Raw genomic sequence first — 10,191 nt, forward strand, 5'->3', positions numbered from 1 at the left:
GCGCCTAATGAAAGGATCTCGCCTCGTTTGCCTTCACTGTGCTTTCGGGTTTCGTACTGCCCAACACCTCGCGCGCGTGTTAGACTCCTTGGTCCGTGTTTCAAGACGGGTCGGAGACGTGGCCAGCTTAAGCCGCAGACCCCTGGCGTCTGAGCGCTAACGCGAAGAAGGCCTTGTACAAACTCTAGAGACTGCGAGCAGTTTCCAAAGCCGTATTCCAGCGATCAACACGCAGCCTGTCCGAAGACCGACGCGGAATCTCTCCTCGGTCGCCGAGCCGAAGCTAATCGAACGCCTATAACACTCTTCCGAAGAAGAGCTACCTTGCGAACGACCAAAGTCAGCCCAGCAACCGGTCGCGGCCCTCGCCGAACGCTAGTGCAGCGCCGCGACGCCAGCGCAACCGTAAGAGTCTCCGAAGATCACTCAAACAGTAGGACAGCTCTCGCAGCGCCTGAAAACGTCCGGCGACTCGATGGGCGCCTCCGTTTGCCTCCAAGCGGTTTCACGTACTCTTTAACTCTCTCTTCAAAGTGCTTTTCAACTTTCCCTCACGGTACTTGTTCGCTATCGGTCTCGAGCCAGTATTTAGCCTTAGATGGAGTTTACCACCCGCTTAGGGCTGCATTTCCAAACAACCCGACTCCGGGAAAACCGCTAGGACGAATTACGACCGCCGCCAAGGGCCTAACACCCGCTCTGGGAAAAGGCCTCGATCAGAAGAACGTGGGCAGTCGTTGGTTCGCCGCATGCTGAATTCCATACGCTACATTTCCTCGCCCTCCAAAAAGGCTCGGATTTAGCGCTGGGCTTATCCCGCTTCACTCGCCGTTACTAGGGGAATCCTTGTTAGTTTCTTTTCCTCCGCTTAGTGATATGCTTAAGTTCAGCGGGTCGTCCCGCCCGATCTCAGGTCAAAAGTGATGTACTACAAAAGTACATGCGCTTTGTACGTCGGCCTTTTGAAGTCACTTAACTTATTCTCGAGCACCTACCGTCGTTGCTACCTCACCCGAGGCCAGCAGGCTGCTCACGCTTCAGCTGTGAAATCGCCAGACCAGCTGTCTTTGACGACACGCTCCTTAATTAAGAAACGAGTCGCAGGCACTTTCAAACTAATGAAAGGATCGGTGTGTTAAAGACCCTGAGACGGACGTGGCCCCAGGATTACCCGAGGCCGCAATACGCGTTCAGAATATCGATGCTCAATGTGTCCTGCAATTCACATTACTTCTCGGAGCTAGCTCCGTCCTTCATCGACGCTCGAGCCGAGTGATCCACCGCTAAGAGATCTCTCGTGTTAATCAATCTCAATGCAACCAAAAAATCGTGTTCAAAAAGAAGCGGCCGCGCCAGCACTTGCGTGCTGAATTATTACTCCCGCTGTCAGAAAGCAACGCGACCGAACTATAACAGTTACAGGGCTCGGTCCCTTCGAAGAAGAGACGTCGCTTGAAATCAAATTTCGATTCGTTAATGATCCTTCCGCAGGTTCACCTACGGAAACCTTGTTACGACTTTTACTTCCTCTAAATGATCAAGTTCGATCGTCTTTTCGAACACCGGCGAGTGCGTTGCCGCACGTACCAGGCTCAATCGGAGGACCTCACTAAACCATTCAATCGGTAGTAGCGACGGGCGGTGTGTACAAAGGGCAGGGACGTAATCAACGCAAGCTAATGACTCGCGCTTACTGGGAATTCCTCGTTCAAGGGAAACAATTGCAAGTCCCTATCCCTAGCACGACCGGGGTTCAACGGATTACCCGGACCTTTCGGCCTAGGGAACACACGATGATCCGGTCAGTGTAGCGCGCGTGCGGCCCCGAACATCTAAGGGCATCACAGACCTGTTATTGCTCAATCTCGTGTGGCTAAACGCCACTAGTCCCTCTAAGAAGTTGTCTCCGACCCAATGGGTCGAGCAGCTATTTAGCAAGTAAGAGTCTCGTTCGTTATCGGAATTAACCAGACAAATCGCTCCACCAACTAAGAACGGCCATGCACCACCACCCACAGAATCAAGAAAGAGCTCTCAATCTGTCAATCCTCGCTGTGTCCGGGCCGGGTGAGATTTCCCGTGTTGAGTCAAATTAAGCCGCAGGCTCCACTCCTGGTGGTGCCCTTCCGTCAATTCCTTTAAGTTTCAGCTTTGCAACCATACTTCCCCCGGAACCCAAAGACTTTGGTTTCCCGGAAGCTGCCGGACAGTTCTTAAGTTCGACACTGCCCGATCGCTAGTCGGCATCGTTTAAGGTCAGAACTAGGACGGTATCTGATCGTCTTCGAACCTCTGACTTTCGCTCTTGATTAAAGAAAACATTCTTGGCAAATGCTTTCGCAGTCGTTCGTCTTGCGCCGATCCAAGAATTTCACCTCTAACGGCACAGTACGGATGCCCCCGTCCGTTCCTATTAATCATTACCTCGTGCTCCGAAAACCAACAAAATAGAACCGAGGTCCTATTCCATTATTCCATGCAACATTATACAAGCGTAAAGCCTGCTTTGAACACTCTAATTTTTTCAAGGTAAACTTGCCGGACCACCGCAACACTCAGTTAAGAGCACCGCGAAGGCACCGACCAACAAGAACAACAAGGCCAGTGCTAGCCTTTCGACCGACCAACCTCGCCGTCCCTATATCCAACTACGAGCTTTTCAACCGCAACAACTTAAATATACACTTTTGGAGCTGGAATTACCGCGGCTGCTGGCACCAGACTTGCCCTCCAATGGATACTCGTTAAAAAGTTTAAAGTGTACTCATTCCAATTGCAGGACCTCGTACGAGGTCTGCATTGTTATTTTTCGTCACTACCTCCCCGAGCCGGGAATGGGTAATTTGCGCGCCTGCTGCCTTCCTTGGATGTGGTAGCCGTTTCTCAGGCTCCCTCTCCGGAATCGAACCCTGATTCTCCGTCACCCGTTACAACCTCGGTAGGCCGATACCGTACCGACGATAGTTGATAGGGCAGTTGCTTTAATGAGATGTCGCCAGCACTAGGCCGTGCGATCCGCAAGCTTATCCAGAGTCACCATTGTAACGACCCGAAAGCCGGTTAGTTTTGGTCTGATAAATGCGCGCCTCACGTCAGTTCGGCGCTTTACGCATGTATTAGCTCTAGAATTGCCACAGTTATCCATGTAAAAGCGTACAATCAAATGAACCATAACTGATTTAATGAGCCATTCGCAGTTTCACTGTACGTGAGCTCGTACTTACACTTGCATGGCTTAATCTTTGAGACAAGCATATGACTACTGGCAGGATCAACCAGATAACTATCCGAGGGCGTTTAAACCCGTTGCTCGACTGAGCGTTTTTACTGTATAAATACAGACCTTTTCTATCACTCGGCTTAAAAGCCTTGCGAACGTTACTGAAAGTCGGCGCCGGCCTTTTGCTGTTTAAAGCGCCAGCCCGCGTCGACTGCAGCATGCAGCTATACAACTGACTGTTCTTTCTCCCGACCAACCGTTTGCCTTCTGCCGGTTAACTCGTCAGCAGCAACACGCCATCTGTCTGCTGCAGTTACCCGCCTCGAGCCGTGCCTGCCTGCGTCGGCTACTCGTCTCGACGACTTCGCAAAGCTATAAGCCTACCGCCGCTGGACGCTTGTAGTTTTTCATACGCTGCTCCAATGCGTTTACATAGCACGTTCGCCGCCGCTGCAATAGCCGCGCCTCGGGTGCTAAACAGTAATGCTTTAAGCCCGCTTTCTCGTCAAGTCGACCGAACGCACAAACACGTCTCTCTCACTAGTGTAAAGTAATGCATACGTGTATGATGCTCAAATGTTGCTGTTGAACTTTTTTTGCCGATTTTTTCCGATTTTTTTCAATTTCTTTGTTTCTTTTCGATTATTTTAATGTTTTAAGCTTATTTATGCTACGTTTAAATGTTTTAATACTTTTTTATACTTTATTTAATATGTTTAAAAGAAATAAATAAAAAAAAATATGTATAAACTACTTTTTTTAATGTTTTAAATATATATATATTTATTATAAATAAACTTTATTTGTATTATTTTTTATTTAAGCGTACTTTTTAAATCTTTATATTTGTTTTATCGTTTTAAGCACATTGCGATAAATATAATAAACAAAAAATTGAATAAAAATAATAATAATAAAAAAAAAAAAAAAAAAAACATAAGCTTATTTTATATTTTTATTTTATTTTTATTTAAACTTACTTTTCAAACCTTAATACTCGTTTTATTTTTTTAAGCAGATTGCGATAAATATAATAAACAAACAATTAAATGAAAATAAAATAAAAAAATCAAACATAAGCTTATTTTATATGTTACATTTTATCTTTATTTAAACTTACTTTTTAAACCTTTATAGTTGTTTTATTTTTTAAGCACATCGCGATAGATATAATAAACAAACAATGAAATAAAAATAATAATAATAATAATAATAATAATAATAAAAAATCATAAGCTTATTTTGTATGTTTCATTTTATTTTATTTAAAACTTACAATTTAAACCTTTGTATTTGTTCTATTCTTTTAAGCACATCGCGATAAATATAATAAGCAAACAATTTAATAAAAGTAAAATAAAAAAATCAAACATAAGCTTATTTTATATGTTTCATTTTATCTTTATTTAAACTTACTTTTTAAACCTTTATAGTTGTTTTATTTTTTAAGCACATCGCGATAGATATAATAAACAAACAATGAAATAAAAATAATAATAATAATAATAATAATAATAAAAAATCATAAGCTTATTTTGTATGTTTCATTTTATTTTTATTTAAACTTACTTTTTTAACCTTTATAGTTGTTTTATTTTTTAAGCACATGGCGATAGATATAATAAACAAACAATAAAATAAAAATAATAATAATAATAATAATAATAATAAAAAATCATAAGCTTATTTTGTATGTTTCATTTTATTTTTATTTAAACTTACTTTTTTAACCTTTATAGTTGTTTTATTTTTTAAGCACATGGCGATAAATATAATAAGCAAACAATTAAATAAAAATAATAACAAATAAATAAAACAATACGGCTAAACTATAAAAAGAAAACTAAATAACTGATAAATACTTGTAAAACATTATTTGAAAAATGTATTTTGAAACACAACACGATTGATTTATAAATAATAATATATTTTTAATTTGTGTAGTTCATTTAAAGTAGTCTCCCTTTTTGCTTCTGGTTTTATTAGAGTTATATATAACAATAAATGGTGTAGTTTATTTAAAGTAGTCTCCCTTTTTGCTTCTGGTTTAATTAAAATTATATAACACATACTATAGTAAGTTAAATAAACTATAGTAACTTTATAAAACTACTTTACAAAATACATTTGTATAATTTAATAACTTTAAAATAACTATCAAGAATAAAATAGAATAGCTTTAAGTTTAGTATACAATTGGTATGTAAATTGTGTAGTTTATTGAAAGTAGTCTCCTTATTTGCTTCTGGTTTTACTTGAGTTACATAACGTTAAATAAACATACTTAATAAACGTAACCATCAATACTGTCATTTTAATAAAACTAAGTACAAATACATTGAATTAACATAGAACTTTAAAAAGCCTTCGCTAGTATCTGTTGGTAACAGTAAATAACCTATTATGACTCACAATACAGGAGTGCGAAATTTATTTTTCATTTGATTTTTCAGGTATTTATTTATTTGTGGAAATAAACTTTTTTATTACATTAGAAACTAATTGAATTTTTCCTATAACTATACCTATTATTATATTTAGTATGCTTAAAAGTAATAAAATGACACGTCGCGATTATATAATAAACAAACAATCAAACAAACAAAGAAAAAAAAAAAAAAAAAAACTATTTTTTTAAACTTATATTTCAACTATATGTCTTATTTTATTTTCATTTAAACTTACTTTAAACCTCTGTATTTGTTATATATATATTTCAACACAATACGATTAAACTATAAGACAAACAACAAAATAAAATAATCACATTAATAAATACACTAAGCAAATAGCTAGAATAAATATAAATAGTTCAATATATACAATATATTTCTTCCATTTTTAAGTTACTTGTTAAACATATTTATTTAAAAATGTTTCTTTAGAATATAAAACTAACAGTTCTACAAATAAAGAAATTAAAAAGCCAATACACATAACACTAACTTTTCATAAATTAGATATGCAAATATGAACAAAATAGTAACTAAATTCTAAAGCTTTTGTAAACTGTGAACTTATAAACTTATAATAATAATTGCATATTCACCATTCACAATAGCTTTTTATTTAGTACACAACTGGTCTGTAAATTGTGTAGTTTATTGAAAGTATAATCCCGTTTTGCTTCTGGTTTAAATAAAGTTATACAACACATACTAAAGTAAATTAAATAAAGTAATTCACTACTATCGTATTAAATAAAACCAATTTACAAAATACATTAATTTAAATTAAAGTGAACTTTGAACTTATAATAATAATTGCATATTCACTATTCAGAATTTCTTTAAATTTAGTACACAACTGGTCTGTAAATTGTGTTGGTTCTATTCAAGTACTCTCCTTGTTTGTTTTGTTTTAGTTGTATTTATTTTTAGATACTAGCACATTCAATACACATAATAAAGTAAACCAAATAAACTCTATTAATTTAAACTAAGTACAAATACATTAAGTTAATACAAAACTTTAAAAAGCTTTTGCTAGTATCTGTTGGTAACAGTAAATAACTTATTATGACTCACAATACAAAAGTGCAAAATTTATTTTCGTTTGATTTTTCAAGTAGCCACGCTTTTATTTGTTTTTGGACAAAAAGACTTTAAAGTTTTAGTATAAAAGACTAGTTGTATTAATTTTAACTCAGAAAATTGTACTCTACAAGATGGTGCCATTATTTTTTCGATATCTCAAACTGGTCAAACCACTTTTTTAGCGCTCTAATTGGTTTAAACAGCAAATAAGCAAACAGCAAATAACGTTATCTGATTGGCTAAGGTTTTTGTTTGCTAATAACTAGAATTTTCTTTTCTTTTAAGCGTTAAAGAAATGTAAATAAACGAGTAATAAGTATAAATAGGTCAGAAAGAAAAATAGTACAAAAAAGATGAATTCAAAAAGCAAAGGCCTACGGCACGTGGTATTCCCAAGCGGTCACCCATCTAAGTACTAACCACGCCCGACACTGCTTAACTTCCCAGATCGGACGAGATGGGGTGTACTCAGTGTGGTATGGTCGTAGGCGTTTGAAGGCGTTTACAAGCCTTTATAAACCCTTCGGTTTATTTAAAAAACCTATTTGCACTTGATTTACAATCAATTTGATATTTTAAAATTATTCCTTATAAAATTTTAACCTGAATTAACTTTTTTTTTTTTTTTTAATCAACAGTTACTCCCAAACTGTACTAAAACTGTATTGTAACTGTACAAAAGTGTTTGTTTAAATAATTGTTATCTATAAATTACCTAAGACCAGGAAAAGTAGAAGTAAAGTTTATTGAATTATTAAATAAATAAAATAAAATCGTAAAATAAAATAATACAATATGTTTACAATTTGTCATTGATCTATCCATTTATGTTATTGCATTACAAATACAAACATTGCATACATTCAAGAGTATTATTCATCAATCTTTTCAATATAATAAGTTTTAAATTTATATTTATTTTTAAATAATTCCTGACATTTTAGATTACCTGAGATTTTTTTTTAATTAAATTAATTTTAGTAATTAAATACTTGACGTTCTATTTTGTTTAATTTGATAACTCAACCATGTTTATTTTTTTTACTAATTTAAAAGAACTATTAAACTAAAAGACATTACATACAGCTTCTAAAAGTTTTAAACACCTTAAAAAATATTATTATTTTAAAGATATATTAAAGAACTAAACAGATATTACTCCTAAAAAATCTTGTTAATAATATATAAAAAGTACTCAAAGTCAGACTCGGAAATATATATACTGTTGTATATCTTACTTGAAGTTCACTGTAATTGACACTGTATAACAAAATTATAAAAATCAACCTATTTATATAGCAAAATATTTCTTTATCTTTGTCGTGGCGCGGTGGGTCAGTGGTCTTATCAGCTGACTCATAAGCAGAAGGTTGTAAGATCGAATCCCGCTAGTCGTCACGAAACACCACTATCGTTCAATGTTCGGGCTTCAAATTCTTTGAGATTATACTGTACTATTTATCTATCTAACTAATCTATCTAACAAATGTTGTTCAATCTAGGTTGTGGGTACTTGGGTCGAGTAATGCCTTTGACTTACAATCTGTTGTGGATTGACAATATTCCTCTATCTATCATTAAACAAATCTATCTAATAAATGTTGTTCAATCTAGGTTGTGGGTACTTGGGTCGAGTAATGCCTTTGACCTACAATCTGTTGTTGATTGTCAACATTCCTCTATCTATCAATAATGATTATATTCAATAATAAATGTTGATTAATTCAGTTGTAAGAAAACCAGTGCGCTGGTTAGGTTGGGTAAGGCCTTCGACTTACAATCTTGGGGATTATCAACGTTCATCACAAGTACAGTAACGATCTCATTGAATTTCCAGTTGGAACATAGGATTGTAGTGGTGGCCTACTTTGTAGGTTTTTTGCCTAGTTTGTTTTTTGCCTAGTAGTGTTTGCCTAGTTTGACAAACTATAGTATATATATTGTATAACTTTACTTGTATTATTTTTTATTTAAATTACTACTTATTATTAAAGAATTAAATTTTTTTAGAAAAAAAAACTATGTATTTTAACTAATGCTTATATTATATGTTTTGTTTTATTTTTATTCAAACTTACTTTAAACCTCTGTATTTTTTATACAATACGATTAAACTATATAACAGAAAAATAATTAAATAATCAAACTATTGAATAAGCAGTTAATTAGTGTGTTTTTTTATGCTTCTTTCATTTTTAACTTACTTGTTAACCATATTTCTTTTATTAAAGTATAAAACTAACAGTTACTAAAATAAAATAATCATAAAGTCAATACACAAAACACTAACTTTTTATAATTTAAATATGCAAACATGAATATAGTTATGAATCTATTATTTATTCAAATAGAATTATTCAAAGCTTATAATTATAAAGCTTTTGTATAATGTTTCAATTACAGTGAACTTTAAGTAAGATAAGTTTTTTTTTTTGTAATAACTACAAAATTGGTATTTTAGTTTATTATTAGTAACTAAATACTTATATTTATTATATTTAAAAAAAAACATCTATACTAACTCTAATTTCAAAGCATATTAAATACAAATTTTACCAACTAAATATTTATTTTTATTTTAATTATTATAACTTTCAAACATAAGCTTGTATACCTTATATACCTATATACCTCATATAGTAGGCTTGACATAACATAACATTATTTAATTCTTTTTGTTTGAAATAAACTCATTTAGTTATTAGTAAATTACAACATAAATGTTTATAACAATATAACTAAGATTTAGCTTTTGAGTTAGTAAACTTTGATAGTTTTCTTTTAATAGTTTAATAATCTTTATTTAAGTTCAAGCAAAATTGCTATATATTTAATACACATACAAAAGTAAACTAAGTAAACGTAATTCAATAGTTTCTATTAAGTAAAAGTAATTACAAATACATTAAGTTAATACAAAACTTTAAAAAGCTTTTGCTAGTATCTGTTGGTAACAGTAAATAACTTATTATGACTCACAATACAAAAGTGCAAAATTTATTTTCGTTTGATTTTTCAAGTAGCCACGCTTTTATTTGTTTTTGGACAAAAAAACTTTTAAGTTTTAGTATAAAAGACTAATTGTATTAATTTTAACTCAGAAAATTGTACTCTACAAGATGGTGCCATTATTTTTTCGATATCTCAAACTGGTCAAACCACTTTTTTAGCGCTCTAATTGGTTTAAACAGCAAATAACGTTATCTGATTGGCTTACGTTTTTATTTGCTAATAACTAGAATTTACTTTTCTTTTAAGCGTTAAAGAAATGTAAATAAACGAGTAATAAGTATAAATAGGTCAGAAAGAAAAATAGTACAAAAAAGATGAATTCAAAAAGCAAAAGCCTACGGCACGTGGTATTCCCAAGCGGTCACCCATCTAAGTACTAACCACGCCCGACACTGCTTAACTTCCCAGATCGGACGAGATGGG

General features: G+C 33.7%; 4 non-coding genes and 1 pseudogene across 4 annotated transcripts in view; all 5 read right to left on the reverse strand.

Moving 5' to 3' along the window:
- Window positions 1–917, reverse strand: part of LOC145848619 (large subunit ribosomal RNA) — a 3,631-nt gene extending 2,714 nt beyond the window's left edge. Inside the window, exon 1 of the ribosomal RNA XR_014372071.1 lies at window positions 1–917. This exon is cut by the window's left edge and continues 2,714 nt beyond it. This is a non-coding gene — a ribosomal RNA (large subunit ribosomal RNA).
- Window positions 918–1,139: 222 nt separating this feature from the next.
- On the reverse strand, window positions 1,140–1,292 carry LOC145848614 (5.8S ribosomal RNA). Its single transcript, XR_014372066.1, has one exon. It is a non-coding gene; the product is annotated as a 5.8S ribosomal RNA (ribosomal RNA).
- A 182-nt stretch (window positions 1,293–1,474) lies between these two features.
- Window positions 1,475–3,282, reverse strand: LOC145848618 (small subunit ribosomal RNA). The gene has a single exon (XR_014372070.1). It is a non-coding gene; the product is annotated as a small subunit ribosomal RNA (ribosomal RNA).
- A 3,845-nt stretch (window positions 3,283–7,127) lies between these two features.
- Window positions 7,128–7,246, reverse strand: LOC145848622 (5S ribosomal RNA). The gene has a single exon (XR_014372072.1). It is a non-coding gene; the product is annotated as a 5S ribosomal RNA (ribosomal RNA).
- A 2,854-nt stretch (window positions 7,247–10,100) lies between these two features.
- Window positions 10,101–10,191, reverse strand: LOC145848624 (5S ribosomal RNA; annotated as a pseudogene; the record flags this gene model as incomplete).

This window comes from Thalia democratica, unplaced genomic scaffold (genome assembly GCF_965202585.1).
Source record: "Thalia democratica unplaced genomic scaffold, ktThaDemo2.hap1.1 HAP1_SCAFFOLD_1567, whole genome shotgun sequence".
NCBI lineage: Eukaryota > Metazoa > Chordata > Thaliacea > Salpida > Salpidae > Thalia > Thalia democratica.